Source organism: Chrysemys picta, chromosome 1 (assembly GCF_011386835.1).
Source record: "Chrysemys picta bellii isolate R12L10 chromosome 1, ASM1138683v2, whole genome shotgun sequence".
NCBI classification, from domain to species: Eukaryota; Metazoa; Chordata; order Testudines; family Emydidae; genus Chrysemys; species Chrysemys picta.
In genome coordinates this window covers 99973125-99996526 of record NC_088791.1, presented here as the reverse complement: position 1 = coordinate 99996526, position 23402 = coordinate 99973125, and the positions used below count along the sequence as shown (strand labels likewise).

The 23402-nt window shown below is 42.3% G+C and overlaps 1 long non-coding RNA gene across 1 annotated transcript; it reads left to right on the top strand.

Moving 5' to 3' along the window:
* Positions 1 to 3456: 3456 nt before the first annotated feature.
* On the top strand, positions 3457 to 23118 carry LOC101941404 (uncharacterized). Its single transcript, XR_006172877.2, has 3 exons — positions 3457 to 4393; positions 21889 to 21924; positions 23039 to 23118. It is a non-coding gene; the product is annotated as an uncharacterized LOC101941404 (long non-coding RNA).
* The last annotated feature ends 284 nt before the right edge of the window (positions 23119 to 23402 follow it).

The window sequence follows — 23402 nt, the reverse complement described above, 5'->3', positions numbered from 1 at the left end:
CTTGGAATTCAATTGTGTTCTCAGTAATCCGTCTCAGGGTGAAAATAGCGTCTGTGCATGATCTCCTTTGTCTAAATCCAGATTGTTATACACATAGGATGGTATCCATCTTTCCTTTCATTCTGTTCAGGGTGACTTTTCCTGTGACAGAAAGAAGTGTTACTCCCCTCCAATTTGAACAATTGTTTAGATCACCTTTCTTTGGTAACTTGAATATGATATTGAGGATCCATTCTTCTGGCACTTTCTCCTCCGTCTATATTTTGTTGCACAGCGAACAGATGACTGATTCCACGTCTTCACCTCCATATTTAAGCATCTCAGGATGAATGCCGTCCAAACCAGGTGCCTTGTTGTTTTTCAGATCCTGCAATGCTTTTTTTTCTTCTTCATTTTTTACTTCAGATACATCTATATCTAGGTCTAATGGTTTATCATTGTTAAATTCCAGTCTTGTAATTGGTCCTGGTTTTGTTTAGCACTTCTTTGAAGTGTTCCACCCATCTATTTTCTTTGTGTTTTCAAAATTTCTCCTTGTTTCCCTTTCACTGGGACACTCCTGAATTTTGATCCATATCCTGTTAACTGTTTCAGGATCGTGCAGAATGTTCTTGTATCATTTCTTTCCCGTGCTTCTTCAGCTTCACTAGACTTACTTGCTTTGCAATTTTGCTTATCTTTTTTGCATTGTTTCTTTACTGCTTTGTCAAGGTTCCTGTAGGTTTGTTTTGTTTCTTCAGTCGCATGTTGTAGTACTAGAGCAGGGGTGGGCAAACTACAGCCCGCGGGCCACGTTCAGCCCATCAGACCTTATAATTCGGCCCTCGAGCTCCCGCTGTGGAGCAGGTTTGGGAGCTTTCCCCGCTCTGGGGCTCCAGCCCAGGAGCAGGGTCAGGGTCTTGCCTTGCTCTGCTCCGCATGTGCAACAGCTCCACGCGGCTCCCAGAAGCAGGGGCAGCCAGGGGGCTCCACATGCTGCCTCCGCCCCAAACTCCGGCTCTGCAGCTCCCATTGGCCAGGAACCGCAGCCAATGGGAGCTGCAGGGGCGGTGCCTGCAGACAGGGCAGCGCGCAGAACGGTGTGGCCCTGCCTCCGCATGGGAGCCAGAGGGGGGAACGGGCTGCTGTTTCCAGGAGCCACTTCTGTTAAGGGCCGCCCGGATCCTGCACCCCTGAGCGCCCCCCCCTGCACCCCAACTGCCTACCCCAGCCCTGATTGCCCTCCAAACCCTTTGATCCCAGCCCGGAGCACCCTCCTGCACCCCAAACCCCTCACTCCCAGCCCTACTCCAGAGTCTGCACACCCAGACGGAGCCCTCACCCCCCCCATGCATCCCAATCCCCTGCCCCAGCCGGCCCTCCATACAATTTCCATACCAAGATGTGGCCCTCAGGCCAAAAAGTTTGCCCCCCCCTGTACTAGAGCCTTTGTTTTCTTCTTTTGTCTATAATTTTCCATGTTTCTTCTGAGATGCACTGTTCTTTATTGCCTCCTCTCTTTCTACCAATTATCTTTCCAGCTGCTTCTAGCATAGCTGTTTTGAAAAGATCCCAGTATTTTTCCACTTCAGTTTCTTCAAGATCTTTAAGAGCCTCAAACCTATTCTTGACCTCTATCTGGTACTCTTTTCGTATCCTGCAATCTTGTAGTTTCTGTGTATTGAATACTCTGAGTCTGTGTTCTTTCTTCTTAAACGCTTTAAACTTCAATTTGATGTTTGCTTTCAGCAAATAGTGATCGCTCCCTATATCTGCTCCTCTGAATACTCTTGTGTCTAACACTGATGTTGTCCACCTCTGACTAACACAGATATCATTGATCTCAGTTTGTGTACGACCATCTGTTGAAATCCATGTCTTTTTGTGTATGTTTTTATGTTGGAAGAAAGAATTGCAGATGCTAAATTCAAGAAGTCTTGTGCTGTTGTCTGTCATTGTTCCATTTGTATGTGGGCCAATGATTGTTTCCCAACCTCTTCTTTCATTTCCAATCTGGGCATTAAAATCTTCCATAACCAGGACAAGATCGTGGTTTGCTATTTCTTTCATTACATCCTTCAATTCTGTATAGAATCTCTGTCCTCTTCATCTGCATCATTTGTTGGAGCATATGCTTGGACTATGGTGCACTTAATGTGCCGAGAGTGGAATCTAGCTGCTTGTAGCTTATCTGATATTAGCTGCCAATTCACGTGTAATTTCTTTGCAGTGCTATTTGTGATGATTCCTACACCTCTCTCATGTTTGGTTCCACCTGAATATATCATTGGTTTTTTTGCAGATGTTATCATACTTTGATCTTTCTATCTAACTTCACAAAGTCCTAGGATGTCAATTTTATATCTATCAATTTCTTTGATTACCTGTGCTAATTTTCCTGCACTTTTTAGAGTTCGTACATTCCAGGTAGCTATGGATGTACTCTTTTTGGCTGTCAGAATTTGGACCATGGAGGGGGTGACTTCCCAATGGATGTGATCATCCACTGTCATATGCACATCTGAATGCTTTCCATCCTCCTCAGGCCATGATTTTTGATTTATGTGTTTGATGTGAGTAGTGGCTGTAGCTAGAACTTTTTTTTATGGTGACAGGAAGCCCGCCCCATCGACCAACCCTCCTCCTTTTTGATCCGGGCTTGGGACCGGCACTGGCGGAGTTATGAGCACTTAAATGGCAGCATTGTCAACTCTTTCAGTGCTGATTTGTTGTAGCAGGAACATTCAGCTAGTGTGTTACATCCAGCTGCACTGGAGGATCTCTCACATTCTCACTTTCCATTCATTTGAAAGGATTATACAGGATTAAGGCTGTAAATTCTGGAAATGCTCAACTGCTCTGTATGGAAATAGGGCCAAGTAGCAAAGAAAATAGAAAATAAAACTCCCTGTGGGAACAATGCAGATTTTGGGATTAAAAAAATCACTTGCAGACTTTTCAAAAATCATCTTGCAGCTTTCTATTGTCTTGGCTAGGGGGATTTGTAAGGGAAAGTAAATCTGTGCTTTTAATCAAAGCAAGAGGACTTTAGGTTGTATATAAACTGCTATAAAACTAGAAATGCTGTCAGAAGAAAGCTTGTAAAGTTAATCTGGATTTTGTGTTTTATTATAGTTACAAGTGTCCACTTGCACTGAATGGAGATTGGATTGAGGCATACCATGGAATTGCATGAGTCACACTACATAGTTGTAGAATATGTGAAGCTACATTGTTTTCTGCATATTGTTGGGGGTCAGACTGAATAGGATTTACGTATACCTATGTATTTAATTGTATCTCAAAGTTAAAAGTTCTCAATGCATACATTAGAAAAATGGGGAAAGTATTCAGAGGTATAAGGACACATCATCTTATCTGAAGCTGTTTCTCAGATGAGGAGACAGGCTCCAAATTACTCAGATACCACAGCAATGGCCATAGAATAAATGTCTAAATACAACATTGCACACAGATATATTACCTTGAGGGTAGCTGATTGGCAGGCATATCACCTATTCTACAGTGGACATATTTTAATTGGAAAGGGATCAGAATTTCTCATGGTACCCAAGAAATCTGTGGTTTTGTTTTTCCATAAGGCTTTTATTAGCAGCTGGCTAGATCTCCCTCTCTAATCTTTGCATAGTGGCTTAATGGTCACAGGGTGTGTGATGGCAGGTCTTCCCTGGGAGACTGAGCAATCCGTAGGATTTCAAGGCAACACATCTGTCAGATTTACACAAACTTTAAACAAAGAACATCATCGTTCTGCCAGGTGGTCTCACCTCCTTCCCAACCTCATCCTGTCACGCCAGGTGGAAGAGCAGGGGTGTCACCCAGCACCTTCCCTGCCAGTAAAGTCCGTAGTCTCATGGAGGTGGGCACTGCGGAGGGCAGAAGTGAGGATGAGAGTGGAGGGGACTGGATCCCCCCCACACACACACCCTGCAGCTGGGAGCAGGGCACAGTGCCTCGCGGGAGGCGGTGGCGGCTGGGCTGCGGGGCAGAGGGAGAGGAAGGAGAAGCAGAGAGCCAGGGGGAGCTGAAGCTGCCAGAGAGGAGACACCTGGGCAGGCCGGGGGCCGGGTGCATCGCCCCCTGCCTCTAGCCCCCTGGGGGGTCCCGCTCCCCTCAGGGCCAGCCGAGCTGCCGGCAGCGCTGATTGGTCTCCGCCGTTACCCAGGCGATGGGCGGGGAGGTGAGTCCCCGTGTCGTCCCCGCCGCCCCCGCATCCTCCTTCCCGAGCCCGCTGCATCGGCACCGGGCGCAGCGCGACCCCTGGGCAGCCTGCTGCTGCCGCCCCCCTGGCTCCATCCTCCGGCCGGGCTCCCGCCGCCTGCCCCGGCCCCCCGCGGCGCCCGCCGGGCCATGGGCTGCGGGAACTCCACGGCCAGCAGCGCGGGCAGCCGAGGTGAGGGCGGCGCGGAGGAGGGGACTGGCGGGACAGGGGAGGGGGTAGGAGATGGGGTAGGTGGGGGTAAGGGCAGGAGTGGTTGGGAGGGGCCGGGGGCGGTAGGTAGGATCCGAGGACGGAGGAGTAGGGTCTGGAAGGGAGGCAGGGCTGGGAAGCTGTTCCTAGGTTCAGGCTCAGGGAGAAGAGGCTTTTCCTTCCTTAAAGAAGAGGAGACCGGGCGTTTCTAGAACTGGAAACTACATTTCACTTTGCCAGGGCAGGGCTGCTCTCCTGCTGAACAAGAGACTCTCCTCAGCTGCTTCAGGATGCCGCGCGCAGGCTTTATCTTTTTTGGAGGGGGAAATATTTTTTTAAACTAGTGCTTTTTAAAGGCTTCCCAGCTCCATTCCACATAGCTGTTAAAATGCTGAAGCTAGAGAGGGCACATGTTAGCAATTCAGAACATATTGTGCAAAATATGCTGTGTAAACAACCCATCAAAAGGATCCAGTTTACTGGGGAAATTATTCCTCTAGGCTAATAAATAATACCATACTTGAGCCAGTTTTCATCAAGTAATAAGATTCTAAAGAGTAATAAAATATAAGGAGACTAATAGTAAATGTTTGTTAGGCGCAGTGTCTGCATCTGTCCTTTAACTATGATTTGTGTGGTTTTGGTAATAAGCACTTTCTGTGTTTGGTGGCTGGAACTTCAAGCGTTTCTTGTCCAACCTATAAAACAACAGAGCTTTTGTTTTTGGATCTGTGAATGTGGATTGGTCAGGGTGGGGATCTTTGACTTTACATTCTTCTCATTCTGAATGGCATCTTTATCCCTAACAATGTTCCAGTTTCCTTTCATAAAGGACCTGATCCAAAAAGCCCATTGAAATCACTGACGTCTTTCCATTGGCATAAGCGAGCTTTAGATCAGCCCCATAAAACATTAGAGAGACAAGGTGGGTGAGGTAATATCTTTTATTGGAATAACTTCTGTTGGTGAGAAACAAGCTTTCAATCTTACACAGATCTCTTCTTCAGGTCTCCAGAGCATTTACATCCTGCAGCCATAGGCAGCAGGAGTCAAAAGCTACATGTGGACATGCAACTGGGATGTAACTTGTATCCTCTTCACTTCCCACAAGGACTAAGAACACCACTTCTGTAATCAATTCATGCACCTTCCTGTACACTCTGCTTGTCTGAGAAGTTGTTCCTTCATGGACATTGTCCTCATGTTAATGTGTATTACTAACTGATCCATCCAGCTGGTTCCACAGCTTGTTGTGTTATTTTAAAAATAGATTTGATGTTTGTCAGTGCTGCTGGAGTGAAAAAAAGGGCTATGATAATTTTAAAATGGTAGTAATAGTGAGCACTTATATAGCACTTTTCATCTTCAAATCATTTGGTAAACATTAAGCAATATATTTAAGTGCTTTCCCCCCTTTTATTTATTTATTTGTTATTAGGGTATTCACAATCATTTGAAACAACCCAGTAAAGTAGAGGTAGATTCTGTTAGAAATGTGGGGCCTAATTCTTTTGACATTTACACCAGTTTTACATTGATCTAATTCCATTGACTTTAATGGAGTTGCTCCTGAATTACAGAGGTATGTCTAACTAAGGATTTACCTACACCATGCTGCAGTGCAGACTAAGGACTATGAATTGAAGAGTGCATAAATGTGTTGTGCTCTAACTGCCCCATGTGGATGCTGCTGGAGTGAACTAAAAGGTGCCTAGTTTGGTTAACATAGTTTTGTTTGCAAGAGGACTACATTAACATGAACTAGGTACCTTTTAGTTCACTCCAGCAGCATCCACATGGGGCAGCTAGATTGCCACACTTTGGTGTGCTCTGCAGTTCACACCCCCGTAATCCACACTACAATGCAGTGTAGTTGTAGACATAGTTTGTGAGTGTAAATTATGTTGGTCATATGCTCGCTGAACTGTATGTAATTAAATTTGTGTGCTGTAGTTGCTGGTCTTCTCACTAAACCCTGGACTATATGTTAATTGTTTAGGACTTTTTTTATCCCATTAATGCTTGTGTGACTCCTGTTTCCATTAATGAGTATAATGAATGTAAATACATGAGAGGCCTTATCTATACTCACAAATTGCACCAGTATAGTTTTACATCTATTAGTGGGAGCTGCCATGCCTCCTTCACACTTTCTCTCCCATCAGTGGTTCTTTAGGCTGCAGTTGCTAGAAGTCATTCCAGTTCACAACTGACACAACTTCATACTGATGTGAGTTAAATCAGGCTAGTGGCAGCGTTAACACATCCCACTTCTGATTAACTAGATGCAAACACTGGTGCAAGTGTAACAGAGGGTTTGGCTAGTATAAAACTTTTGTAATTGAGGTTAATTGTTTGCCAGTTAAATTAGATAATCTGTTTGTAAATGCTAGTTTGGACACACCACAAACTTTTGTTTCAGGATACAAACAGGTAAACCACAAACAGATTAGCATTTACGAACATGTTAGCTAGCTCAAGTTAAGTGGCAATCAAGTAATGGGTTAAAAACTCCAGTCTGGACGGACCCAGATTGAGCACAGTTTAGATACATTTATGTCTGTAAACCAATGTAATTTATACTAGTGGAACTTCTGTTTTTCTTTTAGGCTTGTCTATACACACATCTCCTAGGCCTGATTCTCCTCTCATTGACACCAATGTACATCTGGAATAACTCCAGTGAAGTCAATGAAATTGCATTAATGTAAACATGGCATAAGTGATCAGAGAATCAGGTTCCTAGCATTTAATTTTCTTCATAAAATCATATAAAAAGAGTACAGGTCCTGAAAGGCAAACATTTTTAAAAGTAGGTCTAATTAAAATAAAATGATGTTTTATTTAAGGAAAGGACAGAGATATAGCTTTCTATCATCATGCTGGAGTTATAAAGAAAAAATAATTCCCATCACATTACAAATAAAAATATTACACTGTATTTACAAACAAATTAGTTTTCTGCTTTGTACAGTAATGCTGCATCTTTGAAGACTAAAGTTATAGCTGTGCTGCTATCAGGAATAGCAAAGCTAGCATTGCATGACATATAATTAACCTGAAACACACTCTGTCATACACTGTTACAGAAGCTAATACTTTAGTAAATTTCACAAAAAGGCTTAGGCATGTATGGGTTCGATACCCCTTTCCTTCTTTAGGTAAAATAACCATTGATGTCAATGTGAGTTTTGTCTGAGTAAGGCATATATGTAATTATACCATCTGCCCAATGCATAGAATAACAGCACCTTCAGTTATGCTAGCTAGTATAGCACTAGAAGAGCTATCAATCCTCATGAGTCAGGAGGATATAAATGAATAGACAGGTGGGATTAAGAACAAAATTACCACCCAAAGTATAGTATTTCACAATAAAGTATATTATGGGGTGTTTAAATCGTCTTCCAAGCATCAAGCATTGGAGGCAGGATTCAAGACTAAATGGATCATTGGTCTCTTGCAACATGGCAATTTCTGTGATCCAAGTAAACTGAAGTATACGCCCTCTTTTTTTTTATAGCCCCACAATTTTAAGTCTTTAAGCTACAGTACACTAGGCTAAGGTACATTAGAGAATCAGTGCAGCTGCACCACTGCACCACTGTAAGCTCTCTGTGTAGCCGCTCTAAGCCGACGGGAGAGAGCTCTCCTGTCGACTTAATTAATCCACTCCCAACAAGCGGTGGCAGCTATCTCAGTGGGAGACGCTCTCTCACCGACATAGCATTGTCCACACCAGTGCTTATGTCAGTATAAGTTATGTTGCTTGGGGGGTGGGGTGGCTAATTCACACCTTTGAGCGACATAACTTAGGTTGACTTAAGCTGTAGTGTAGCCATACCCTTAGTTATAGAGGATGTTTATTTTTAAACTTTCCTATTATCCATAAGGAGTTTTTACTAACAAATCCCTATTTTCCTTTTTATTTTTTGATGGGTTTTAGAAGCTCCAAAGTGGCTTTTCTTTTTTGCCCATAAGAAATCTGTCCTTAAACATTACTTTGTTAAGTTTGTCCCATGTTAGGGTATGTCCCACCATTCCAGCATTGTCTGTGCTAGCAATTTTCTTAAAATGTCCCATCTTTGCACTGCCACTGTTGGGAGTAATGGTGGGAGCAATGACAGCCTTAAATGTGGGTGCTCAATGGCTGCTGGAGACCTAAGCTTTCGTTAAAAAAAGAGAGAAGCTGCTAGCCCACATAATTTTCATTTTTTGATTTTGAGTTTTTGTTTAAACTCCAAAAAATATTGTAAGAAATTTCTCTAAGAACATTTTTATTTATGTCAAAATTTTTCATGAGAAAAATTATTTCCTGACCAACTCTGTTAGCCAGATATCTATAGAGAGAGCAGGGTCTCTTTTTCTATATTAATGTATTTATTCCATTAAGTCAGTGTTTGGTTATCTCTTATCCTTCTTAATATTTTTCCCCTGAAGCCATGCTCCCTCTTGTATGCAGTCACTCATAATGCATTTCTTCAGCTCAGAAAAATATGTATGTAAAATTATTTCAACAGTCTTCTGCATTCAGAGTCCACTTACTAACATTCTGTGGTGATGCTCCGTACCAAGCATCTGTTGTTTTAAAACTACAGTAATCGTCTTGATCAATGAAAGATGCCCCCAAGATACATTTTTGTCCTTCACATGCAACTGTTTAAATGATATGTACTTGGGGGGTTTGCAGCTACAGTATTCTGAATGTTATTCTTTAATAATTCAATGTACAGAATATCTGAATGTACCTCATTTATTCCTAAGGGTGAAATCCTGCTCCTCCTCCTCCTCCTTCTGCAGCCATAGAAGGGCTAAAATGCAGCCGTGGTCCTACTGTGTATGGGTGGAGGCAAGAAGCACAGAAGTCATGCAGGGGAATTTTATGCCTCCTGCTCTCTTTGAGTCAAAATATGTGGCTGGCCCCAATCCATGAGTGCATGTGAAGAGGTTTTGGGAGAGGCTCGAGGAGTAACATGAACATGGTCCAGGGGTCCACACTGTATGACTGCACCAGCCACAGAGTTGTTAGGTAGTGAAGTGTAGTGCTTGTAATAGTGGCTTCATAGTGATGTCCCAGGTGTCCTGCACCTGTCTTTAGGTGAAGGGGGAGGCAATTCATGGTTTTGATGCAAACCCAGGCGACATTTGACAGTTTTTCCAGTTTTCCCTTGAGCTTCAGGTTTTGTTTGATCCCCAAAGGTAGGTAATGTGAACCTAAATGAAACGATACTGTAGGATAACTCTGTACTGCAAGAGCTGCCAAGTTCCAGCAGACAGAGACTGCATGATGCTGGAGGGTGATCATACAGGAATGGAAGGAGAGATGGATGTATCTTATCCCTTGGGAGTAGTCACTAAAGAGGTGCTTTCCCTAGGTATAGCCACATAGATAGATGTGACACAGAGGACTCTTGGCAGCGGGTGCTCTGTTCTTTGCAAACAAGTCTTGTCTTAGGCCTAACAAACTCACTACACCAAACACATGGCTGGCAGGGTATTTATCAATAAGAGATCACGTGTAAGGTACTTACAGAAAGCTCATAACTTACCAAGACTCAATCATTGTGAGATGTACTTACAGGTAATATTTAAAGAATAATGTAACTATAGTGAATGTATGCTTTTATGAACTTGGCATAAAAGTTAGTCACCAGAGGATAATATGGCTTGGTGATGAATAGTGAATGGGTGATGGCCCATTCAAGCAGCAGGGAGCTGTCACCATCCCTGGTTAGTTGGTGATGTAATGCAAGGCTCAGTTTTCTAGCCTTGCTCCATCCCAAGACTATCAGTGGAAAACCATCAGAGACAACTGCAAAGAATTCGACCCCACTTGGAGGTAAAAACGGAACTTTACAACAGGCGGAATTTTATAGAATAAAATATTCTATGAATAGGCACAAAAGACTGTTGCAGTATAATAGAGTGGGGTGAGGCACTCTGTATCCAGTCACAGTGGAAACATCTTGAGGAGCAAGCTCTGCAACCGACTGAACTTTGGGGGGGAAAACGTACTTTATTAGATAGGAAAGGTAACTATTAATAAGTGTAGGTCCTAGTGCTCATTTTATTATTTTGTTTTGTATTGTAACCATTTGTTTTCATCACTTTCTCTACTTTTGTTTCATTATAAGTGCTCACTAGTGGTGTGTGTTATACAGAAGTGGTAGTTTAAGGTAAAACTAGTAAACTGGGGTACACACACTTCCCATTTAAAATATATATATTGGAAAAGGTACCGAGAAGGGCAACAAAAATGAGTAGGGGCCTGGGACATCTTCTACATAAGGAGATATTTAAAAGATTGGGACTTAGAAAAGACACAACTAAAGGGGGGGATAGATAGATGATAGTGGTCTGTAAAATCATGAATGGTGTGGAGAGAGTAAATAGATGTTATTTAAACCTTCACATAACACAAGAACCAGGGTCACCTGATGAAATTAACAGGCAGCAGGTTTAAAACAAATATAAGGAAGAATTTCTTCACATAACACACAGTCCACTTGTGGAACGTATTGCCAGGGAATATAATAAATGCCAAAAGTATAACTGGGTTCAGAAAAGAATTAGATAAATTCATGGAGGATGAACTTGGCTTTTAGCCAAGATGGTCAGGGATGTAATCTATGCTCTGTGTGTCCCTAAACTTCCAATTGCAAGAAGGTGGGACTGGACAATAAGGGATGGAGCACTTGAAATTACCCTGTTCTGTTCATTCCCTCTGAAGCATGTGGCACTGGATACTGTCAGAAGATAGGATACTGGTCTAGATGGACCATTGGTCTGACCCAGTATAGCGGTTCTTATGTTCTTATTTCTGTCAGTAACCAGTGTCAGGGGCTGGATACTGCAGGGGAATGCTTCAAAGGGACTCAGGGACTGCGGTATTGTTAACCTGCAAGGTGAAACTAGGGCTGGCATAGCCCAGAGGAGAGTGCTGGAGTGTCTGAACGGCTGGTGGTGTTAGGGAGCTAACACCCAGCCACAATGTGCGAGATTTCTTCTTGCTGGAGGCAGGGGATAACAAGGTGACTCACAATCCTGAGTACCCCGAGAACTGTCACAGTGGGCTTTTCAAACATGGTGGTTATTTGAGAGATATCGCCAGCATATAGAGCTGAGGACCCTCAGAACACTGCCAGTTGAAATTAAGTTTTAAAATTAGGTCCTCAACCAGATCCCAAGCGAGGAGCTCCCTAAAACCTTACCAAGGGTTTTCTCCAGTGATGTATTACAGTTGGGCCTACTGTACAGTGAGGAGACCCAAAGGGATCTTGGAAACAATATAATATAAAGGAGGTTTGTTCTGCAAGCACTGTAATTTAAATCTTTATTGGTGATGATATCAGTGTGAGGGATAGCCAAGTAATAGACACTGGAACCAAAATTACATACAGGACTTAATTGGAGAGAGAGGCTTTCCTTACATGTATAATATTCATGTGCTCATAGAAGAGCCTGGTTCTGGGAAGCCTCAGAACCCTGCCTGCTCAATTGTAGTTTTAAAGTGAGGCACAAACTACACATTCTTCCATGCAATTCATAGATCATAGATTCCAAAGCCAGGAGGGACCACTGTGATCACCTAGTCTGACCTCCTCTATATCACAGGCCATAGAACTTCCCCAAAATAATTCCTAGAGCATAACTTTTAGAAAAATATCTAATCTTGGATTTAAAATTGTCAGTGATGGAGAATCCACCACAACCCTTGGTAAATTGTTTCAATGGTTTATTACTATCATTGTTAATAATTTGTGCCTTATTTCCTGTTCAAATTTGTCTAGCTTCAGCTTCCATCCACAATAATGAGGGAAGAGCTGTATTAGTTTTTGCAGCAATTTCACACCAGAAAAAAATGTTTTCTAAGAAACAAAGAGTGTTAGGGGAAAAATGCTGCAAAACCTTTCAGGCTGCGACTAAACCTGTAGCTTCTTTAGAGTGAGCTAACCTTGAATTTCTCCTGAGAGGAGATGGAGGAGTGAAAGGGGTTTCTAATGCCTTTGTCGGCGCTTGAAGTTCATGGAAGGGATGTTTTACTGACTGTGCAACTGAATGACATACCTGCAACAACAACACAGTCTTTAGTAACTTGGGAGGACCAAGAAGTAGGTGAGTCTTTAAGTGATTCCGGCTCTCCCACCATGTGGTGACTGAGTCATGAAAATTCAACGCTTAGAACCATAGAGCAAGGTTGTAATTTTTGTCCCTTATTTTTTAAATTACAAGCTGAATTAGGAAGAACCTGATTTTGTAGATGTCTGGGATTTCTGGGTGGATTGTGTCCCAATGTTAAAGTTATTTCAGTCTAGTAGTTTTATATAAAAAAAAAATATTTTATGCCACAGCATTTTATACACAGTGCCAAGTCTGTAACAGAATCAAACAGCATGTTCACAAAATAAATAGACATTTAAGGATAATTGCTTAGTTAGTTGTGGTAACTTACAACTGGAAAAGCCCCAAAATGCAGAATATTGCAATTTAGCTTATGTAGAAAGTAAAAAAATACAGATATCATCCTCAGCTGGTGTAAATGGGCACAGGTCCACTGAAGCTTTACTTGTAGTTTACCATTTACATCCGCTGAGGATTTGGCTTGGAAAGAGAGGTATGAGTGTGACAGAGTTAAGATGAAAGTAGCTAATCACAATAACAACAAGTGTCCTTTACCGTGTCCATCCATTTTTGGGGTTTGTATGTGAGGGGATTGTTTGTGAGAGCAAGAGGGGAGAAGGGGAGAAAGATTTTTAGTGTCATTTTGGTTAGCTTGAGCATGATCACACCATCACACAGTAAAACACATTTTCTTTTTCATTCTAGGTACTGCAGGGACAGCTAAAGATGTGTAAGTACTTACAATAGTCTGTACACCTTCAGCAACATAACTCAAGGGTTATTTATAAGCACATTAGTACAATAGTTCATTTTGTTATACGTGGTTCAGTTGCTACCCAATATGTTAGACCTACCATACCCTGATCTAGATGTCATCAATTGATAGCCTGCTTCCATCACCCATATAGAGACAGCAGAATCAGAGTGAAGGGACTGCAGGTGGCTCACTTACCCCTGTAGAGACAATTCCCCTTTATACTTATATAACAAAAGCTCTCCCTCTCTTTCTGACTTGTAAGACATCTGTCTCCCATGCCCGCCCATGGCCCTTGTATTTACTCATTCCTACCATGTACTGGTACACCCCAAAGCATGTTTCTCCCTTTGTGAGAAATACAGTGCTCATATACGTCTCTCCCACTGCCTGTAAGACATTTAGAGAACAACTCATGTACTTCACTTTCTTTGAGAGACACTTGGCACCTCATACAGACTGCCCTGCAAAAACATCCAGCATCCCCATTCTCAGCTCTAAATGAGGTCTCCTCTGCCACTGAGGGAGCAAAAAGGAATTGCTTTTCATGGCCTAATTCCTCTCCACATTGAAGATTGTAATTGGCAGCTTCTCTCTTCTCCATCAATCTCGGTGATTAGCATTGAGGACATTCTCACCCTGTACTGCTTTTTTTTCACATTCCCAATGAAGGGGAGAAGGCCTGAACCTCCTTTGCTCTCATTTCTGCCTCAGTGAAAAAGGGAAGCAGGAGGTAGCCTCTCACAGCCAAGTATTCACCCATTCAAGCAAAAATTTTCAGGAGTGGCCTCCCTCAACCATGTCTCCTTCAATGGAAGAAGGTATAAAGGAAGACCTCCCAAGGCCTAGCTCTTGCTTCCCTCTGTTGCAAGGGACAAACTTTTTATTACTAGAGTTTGAGCTCTGCCTTGAGTCCAAGTAACCCGAACAAAAATTGATGTTATTAAGTAAAAAAAATTATTGAATTTAATTCAATTTTTTTTAGACTAACTACTTTGAGTAGGTAGAAGAATCCCAGTATAGAAATGAGTGCCACCGTCACATCTAAATAACAGTAGATAAATGTATAACAGTAGCTCTGAGTCTGCTGCCACAGATTAGAGCCAAGAACCAAAGATCGACAATGTAACAGATGAATACTGATGTCATAGGTAATCTCAAGATCTACTTGAACATGTAACTTATTTTCTAAATTTTCATTGTCACTGATTGGAAAATGAATGGACTACTTAGGGCAAGTTTATGGGGGAACATCCTCTTGACATAGCCTACTGGACCCATGCCTTTAATAATTTTATATATATAAAGGAACTAGTCTTTATTTACACTAAGGCCTCTTTACACAACTTTGGTAGTATAAAGGTGCCTTAAAGTGTGCATAAAATTAAATTTGCACCCATTTGAAGGCTGCTTTTACACTGCCAAAGCAGTGTAAAGGTCCTTAGTGTGAATGAGAACCAGGCCTAAAAATCACTTTCCATAAATGGCAACATATTTTTTGTTAAGTAATAAAAAGTCTCTTTACAAATCAGAAATGGTGTATTACATAACATTTACCACCTAGCACTTTTAATGTATTTTAAAGCATTGTACAAACATTAATTAGCCAGTTACTTAAATTTGGATATATTCTGATTTGGATTTGATAAGAACCTGTGAGTTTTTCATTCAAGAGTTTGTCCATTTGAGTTTGTCTGTTTTTTATTTGAGAAATAAATTGTTGGCCTCGCTCTTCCTTTAGTTTTGGACCCCAGAAATGCAAACGCTATGAAAATGAGTTCAGTGGGACTACTCAAGTGCATAAAGATGCTTGTGCATCTGAATGTGTTTGCAGGTTCAGGTGCCTTAGGACTTACATGAGGAAAATGCTATTCATTTGTATATATCATCTATCACTTTGTGATAGTGGAAAAGTAGGTAGTGGAAAATAAAGTGATGACAGTTATGCACAGAAATGTGGCTTAATTCTTCTGACGATAAGCAGTAGTAACAATTCAGGACACTAAGGGTATGTCTACACAGCATTTTGGAGCCCATGGTAGTGAACCTTCCAGCCTGGGTCAATAGACACGAGTTAGCAAGTTTCACACCAGTGCTCTAAATATAGCTGTGTGTAGACGGCACTTAAAAGTTGCGGCTCGACTTGGAGCCACAACTTCAAAGTGCTGTCTATGCAACTATTTTTGCAGTGCTGGTCTGAGCCCTGCGGCCCAAGTCTGTTAACCTGGGCTGAGAGATTCGCTGTCATGGGCTCAAAAATACTGTGTAGACATACCCAAGGACTAAAAGCTGTTTCAAAATGTTGGACAAAAATACAAAGGTTGTAAAAGAGTAGTCTCAACCTCCCAAGAAACATTTAGAAATTAAAGAGCTGAAACTGTCAGCGTGTGTAGTGCAATGAACCATCTGGGTTGAGCGGAAGGACTGAATGAAAGGAATGTTAATAGAGAATGTTATAGAGTGTGACGACTGGATACAAATGAATAAAATCAGAAATGTTGAGATAAGGAAAAAATGGATGGACAGTAGTATTGTGAATCCAAGAGATTTTAAACTCAAATATTATTTGAAAAATGGCAGCTTATGTGCGTGTCAAAAAATGGACATGGAATATGGAAAATGATGACTAAAGAACCAATATCAGGGGTCTTAACTGTACTTTCCAAACATAACAGTATGACAAGAGGCTTTCCAGGAAAAGAAAAGTCTCACTGGAAGAGGAATTTCTTCTAGCTGGAAAGAGAATGGTGTTACATGACATTGATGTTAAATCCCTCTAACAGCTATGGAACTCCTTTCCATCTAAGATACCAATTTAAAAATATAAGCCTATTTTCCTTGCAATAGATGCTAGTTTCTGAGGAAAGATGTAGTGGCACAAAAGCAGACCAGCACTGAACACTTTGACTGGATGCGGTCTACTAGGTTCCCTTTTTGCTACTTACGTGGCACAAAATGAACTTAAACCAGTTCGAGAGTCCCCCTAGGGGATTCCCCCGGTTTAGGGGGAAATCTCCCCTCGCGTAAAACTGGCAGAGGCACCCTACCTGCCTTTTACACCAGCTGCCCCCCTCATCGCCAGTGTAAGCAGTAGGTGGGAGCACATTGGGGTGGATTGTGGGGCAGGACAGGAAAGGATGCAGTAGAGCCAAGCTCTGTGATGTCTGATCCCTTTCTGGTGTCAGATCAGGCGTTTATGCCAATGGCAGAAGTCAGAGGAGGCAGCTTTTTGCTGTAACTTCCACTGAGGCCAAGCGATTGAGGATCAGAGAGCTGTAACCAGCTCCCAGCGGCCCCTAAAGGCCATTATATCTGAGCACAGAATGAGAATCAGGTCTTGTGTGTCTCATATTTGCACCCACAAATTTCAGCCTGCAAAATTGTTATGTTGGTCTTTAAACTGTAAAGGCAAGAAGTGTATAACTATGTGTAGTGCAATACATTGGAGCAGTATTAAGTCCCACAGTGCTAATAAAAGGGACCCCAGAGGAGAATGCAACGATGAGTGGCTGCTTCCCCCTCTATCATCCCCAGCACTCTTCCTTTGTCTCTCCCTTCCACATTTCCACATCTCTGTTATGCCTGTCTCCTCTCTCCCAGAGGAACTATAAGAAATTACAGTCAAGAAAGCCAGAGCTAGTCAGTCCAAATCCCAGGCTATTTTTGCTGTTGTGAGTTCAGTAGAGGGGTGATTACAAGAAATGGAACTTAATTTGTAACTACACCTCTAACCCGATATAACACGAACCGATATAACACGAATTCTGATATAATGTGGTAAAGCAGTGCTCTGGGGAGGCGGGGCTGCGCACTCCAGCGGATCAAAGCAAATTCGATATAACCCGGTTTCACCTATAATGCGTTAAGATTTTTTGGCTCCCGAGGACAGCGTTATATCGAGGTAGAGGTGTATTAAAATATTGAAAGGAAGGAGCAAAGCAGGGAGTTTAAAAACTCACTCTGCAGATTACATATCAGGGAACTGAGGCACAGATTGGGTAAGTGACTTGCTCAAGGTGTCACAGGAAGTCCATGGTGGAGCAGGGAATTGAATCCAGGTTTTGCCAGTGCCCCAAACCCTGGACCATCCTTCCTCTCTTTATTATTATTATTACTATTATTATTCTGTCTGGCCAAAGGATGTCAATAATGGTCCAGATGATGCTCAGCTATAAAACATGTCTGGGGTAGCAGAAAATCTTTTATTAATTTTATTTTTCAAAAAGATACAGTGCAGTGGGTCACCCTAATACAGAATCTGCCAACAAAAGTTATTTTCTAAACCAGGGGTCGGCAACCTTTCAGAAGTGGTGTGCCGTGTCTTCATTTATTCATTCTAATTTAAGGTTTCGCGTGCCAGTAATATATTTTAACATTTTTAGAAGGTCTCTTTCCATAAGTCTATAATATATAATTAAATTATTGTTGTATGTAGAGTAAATAAGGTTTTTAAAATGTTTAAGAAGCTTCATTTAAAATTAAATTCAAATGCAGAGCCCCCTGGACCGGTGGCCAGGACCCGGGCAGTGTGAGTGCCACTGAAAATCAGCTCGCGTGCCGCCTTTGGCACGCGTGCCATAGGTTGTCTACCCCGTTCTAAACTTTTGACCCAGTGCTTTATATTTCCTTTTGGTCTAATCCAGTCATTCTTTTGAATGAAATTTTAAGAATTGATCTTTTGATATGGACACACAATTGTCATTGTCATCAGTGGGTGTTCTGCTCTGGAATAAGGGCCGTCTTTAATATATGGGCTCAATAATAGTCTTCTATAAAATGATAGCCAGTTATCGCCGGTGAATCCTCAGGTGGCTAATGAGACTGATCTGGGATCCATAGATCTTGTCATTACTGGGGCAGACATTTCCCAATGGAAGGGACAGATCTGGATTGTTGAGTTAGGCTGTGGTGCGTTCTTTCCTATTTCTCCATTTCCTGTTGTCTCCGTTGGATCTCGAAATACTGGGATCCTTGCCACAAGGTCCTTTTTCTTTTTGGTCGGTCGAGGACTTGGGTTTCCCATGAGTTTATGTCAATATTGCACTTCTTCATGTTGGCTTTGAGGGTGTCTTTGAAGTGCTGTTTTTACCCGCTCATCGTCCGTTGGCCATGGGTAAGTTGTGAGAACATGACCTGCTTTGGGAGTCGATTTTCTGGCATTCAAAGAACATGACCAGCCCTACGGAGTTGGTGATGGATGATCATAGTTTCAATGCTGCAAGTTTTGGTTTGGGACAGAACACTGATGTTGGTGTGTCAGTCATCCCACTTGATTCAGAAGATCTTACGGGAGGCAACATTGATGGTATTGCTCAATAACATTGAGGTGTCTACAGTACATGACGCAGGTTTTGGCACTGTACAAGAGAGCAGGATAACAACTGCCTAGTACGTGAGAAGCTTGGTTTGATTCTTGATGTCATGATCTTCGAAGACACATTTTCTCAAGTGTCCCAAAACTGTACTGGTGCATTTAAGGTGGTGTTGCATTTCCTTGTCAATGTCAGCTTTCTGTGCCATATAGCTGCTGAGGTAAAGGAAGTGCTCAACGTTCTCCAGGATCTCTTTATTGCTCTGAATTATGGGAGCAGGATCCTGGTGATTCAGAGCCTGTTGGTGGAGTACTTTAATTTTCTTGGTGTTGGGTGTTGGTTTTAGGCCTCAGAGAAAGTGTTGACTATTTTTTGAAAATCTTCTGAGTGGGCGCACAGGGCACAGTTGTCTGCATATTGGAGTTCAATGACTGATTTAGTGATAGTCTTTGTCTTGGATCAGAGGCAACTGAAATTGAAGAACTTGCCGTCCATTCTGCATTGGATGTCAAGTCTGCAGGGGAACTTGCCAGCGATGAGAAGGAGGATGACAGCAAGAAAGATGGAGAAAAGGACTGGAGTGATGACATAGCCTTGCTTAACTCCTTTCTTGACTAGAAGGGTTCGGTTTTGGATCCATTGTTGACAACCGTCACAGACATGTTGTCATGGAGGAGTCAGAGGACAGCAACAAATTTTGGTGGGCATCCAAATTTAAGGAGAATTCTTCACAGAGCCTCGAATGCTTTTGTGAGGTCAATGAAGGTGATGTACAGTGGTCGATGTTGTTCGTGGCATTTCCTGAAGTTGGCGGGCAGTGAAGATCATGTCGGTGGTACCTCAAGATGGTCTGAAAGCACATTGCAATTCTGGAAGGATCTGGATCTGAGGGGGGTTAGCCCTTGGGTGTTGGGACCATAAAGGGCTTGTGATGGCACTGAAGAATCTGCACATGTCATGGGTGTCGGCGAGTTGTTGGGTCTCCTTCTCTTTCTTCTCCCACCACTTGTTCTCCTTCTCTTTCTTCTCCCACCATTTCGTGGATTTGCCTTTGAACCTCAGCTTTGAGTTGATGGTTGATGTATTACTTCCCCTTGGAATTGATGTCATTCTGCCAAGCACAGAAGGCCTTGTGCTTATGGTCGATCAGGTCTTGGGTTTCCTGATCGTTCTTGTCAAAGCAGTCTTGGTGCTTCCTGGTTGAGAAGCCCAGTGTTCCCTCACATGCAGCATGGATAGCCAATTTGAGCACTTTCCAGTGCACTTTGGACCTTTCCATCTCAGTTTTGATATTTATCAGTTTCTCGGTGAGGCACTGCTGAAAAAGGTCACGTTTAGTTGGGTCCTTAAGACTCTCAACCTTGATCTTCCATCTAGATGATTTCTTTTGCATGCACAAATTATTACCAAACCTCCAGTGTTACAAAGATCCATATATCCCTATTAGCTATCTATGGCAGGGGAAAAGCAAAGTGTAAAGCCTTTTTAAGGGCAAGAAAAGCTATCAGGCAAGCTAATAGCTGTTTGTCCACAAAACTGCCAGTTTTCCCTTTTAGAATTCTGGAGTCTCCTCTCTTTCACTTCAGCCAGCTGACTATCAGAACAAGATACAAATTGATATCTAGGAGACACATGGGCAAAGGATCCATACCTGCACACATCTCCTCCTTTTGTGATAACTTGGGGTGGGGGGTGGGGGGCTTAGTCATCTCCATGGTGCTGTCTCCTATCCTCCAGACCTTGTAGAGTCCCTTCTGAACAGTCTGGGGTTTGTCTGAGGGAGCTAGGGGAGACTCGGTGGGCTGGGAAAGGAATAGGCAGGCTGAGGCAGGATTGTAAGGGGGCACACAGTTCCCACCACCTTTGGAAGATAACTAGAAAATATGATACATCCCCAGGAGCCCACTAGACAAGTCTCCTGGGGGCAGCCATGGCTGGGGTAATTTTTGATCGTGTGGTTCCATTTGACTGCAATTTTAGTTTGCCAAGGTGTTGGGGGCCATAGCTGGTATAGAGGCACTGGTTCTTCATGCAGACAGTCCAGGCTACCCAGGTTGAGGCATCCCATGACTTATTCTGTGGGGGTGATCCCCCTTCCCCCCACCCCCACGATAGGACAGTGTGAAAGGGCAGGAAATCCTTGTGAGAGAATGCTCCCAAAGACTGCCTCTCCTGCTGGGTTTTCTGTGGGAGGGGATGAACTGTGTCAGAGTAATATCAGAGACTCCATAAAGCCATGCTAATTATATGCTAAGTTGATTGAAGTTCTGAATTCTGCTACCTTCTTTGCTGTTGCTCCATTGGTGGGGAAGAAGAGAGCTTATCTTATTATACATTATATCCTCAAGGCAATAGATAGCTGAGTGGAAAGAAGATTGAAATGGTAGGAAATTATTACTATCCAAACATTTTTACTATCCAAACAAGTTTTATCTGTATTTAAGGCCATATCCCACTTCCTGCCATCTATCAAACTCCCATGGGCTTAATGCATCAATTGCAGGATATGGCTTTGCCTACTGAACAGACAGCACATTTATATTTTTAAATAAGTGATTAGTAATGATAAACATTATAAGTCACTTTTTAATACTGTAGTTCAGAAATGCTTTCTGAGGGCTAGATTGTGAATTTATCACTGGGGCTGAGTAAGGGGCAACACACAGTACTATTGCTCTAGCAGCAGGCCAGGGTCTAGATGGTAACTCAGAGAGTAACAATTAAGTCTCTGTTTTCCACATTGGTTGAAGGGTGAAGTAATCTGTGCCAACCCTATACCTGATGCTGATTACTCTGCCCTCCACATCAGACCAGCTGTGCTGGCTGGCACACTGATGGGCAGAGTCAAAAATCCACCCACTCCCTGTGGATGCATAAGACAAGCCATAATCTTGCCCTAAGTGTCTAATAAAAGTCATAGTCTATTTATAAAGGTTTAAATAACTGAGTTCAAATTAGATTATTCAGCTTTTCTTTTGATTCAAAGAAATTTAACATTTTGCTTTACAAAAAGGTTCTATAAGATATTCTGACAGGACATTTATGAAATCTTAGTTCACTCTGTGTCAAGTCCTGTTCTCTCTTATACACATACGAAGTTAAGTAATAAATGTTTTTTTTCTCTTATATAGGTAAGTGAGGTAGGCACCAAGTACTGAATAGTAACTCTAGATTACACTCTGATTGATCATTCTCTTCCTCTGCCTCCCACTGAAACTAAACAGTAGATGAATGGAGCAATTGTAATAAACTGGTTGCTAATGAGTTTTACATGTTTTTGTAAATTATAGACCAGAAGAATTGGTGTCAGAAGATGACAAAAGGAGGTAGGATTTGTACTGGGAATGGCTTTAATTTGAATAGCTCAGACAGAATTCTGCCATCAAATGAGGATCACCTGGAAAAAAACAAAGGGAGGGGATATGGGGGAAGAAATCTCCATGAGGATCCCTCTGTAAGAGTTCTCCCCTTGCATTTTGTTGTGGAAGGGGTTTTGCCTACTCACAAAATAGGCCACTGAGCCCAGCCCTCAAACCTTGCAGATCTCAAGGGATCTGCCAGTGGAAAAAAGACTATTGGTGCAGAAGACTTCTGCCTTCACATCAACTCTGGCTCCTGGCTTTATTAGAGTCAGGACACTAGGGACCCTGGGCTTGGGTGTGGGTGCTCTGCAGAAAGATAATACATAATATAATTATTATAAGCTGTATTATCATTTCTCAGGAATCTCTCCTGGGCTGGAAGGGAGAAGAAAGATATATGTTCCACCTCACCCATTCCTCCCCTTGCCCACCTCATGTTTTCCCCATCCTCCCAGTCAGATCTCAGACCCCTGGGCTCACAGAAGGAGGGGGATGGACTGTGGAGGCATTTGGCACCCATAAGCCTTCTGCATGTAGACAGGTCCCCCATGCATGGCTGTGTGGAGAGGGATCCAGGCCCTTTTTTACTAAATGGGGGGGGAGGGGCACGACCCCCTTTTTTGCGTGCATCATGCAAGTGAGTTGCGTAAATTGTCTCAATAGCGTACATTACTAGCAGATTAAATCTCCCATCAGGCAAACACTAGACAACTTTGGGGGTAAGAAAGAAGAGTGTCAGAGGGTATTTGTTGCCATGAAAAGGTTGGGTTTTGATGGAAAGTATGAAGAACTTGGTTGAGGACCTATTAGGTCTGTGCTCCCTTCCTAGCATAGGTTGCTTTTTAAAATCAATGGCCAGCCTAAATTTATTTTTGTCAAACAAGGGCTCAGTTTTAATAAAAACATTACATTTAAAATTGCAGCCTCTTAATATGCATTGGAAACAAGGGATTCTTTTATAAAAGTAGTTACAAAGTATCCTCTGTTTGTCCATCTATGGCCTTTCTAATGTGGCTGTTTTATGTAGACGTTCTATGGGAAAGCATTAACACTAAGCCATGATTTCTCTTCAAATAAGGAACTATGGTGGTGTATACGTTGGTCTGCCATCTGAGGTTGCTACCATGGCTCCCAGTCAGACAAAGACTGAACCTAAAGGTACTTGTAGATTGTTTATTGTATTTCCTCTGCTTTCCCCATTCATTTTAATCTTTTACAATATATATTATTTCAGTAAGACTGACCAGCATAGGCAGCAATTTAATTGCATGGAATTATTTACAGTAGCTATGGTCATTTTTCCTATTCGTTTAAATTTCCATCTGCCTACTGTAGTAATCATAAAGCAACAATCTGCTTCTGACCATGATATATATGCAGTATTTTGTCTCTCATGAGTAACTTTAATATAATTTTTCAGTGTTTTTAGTGGTATTCAGTGT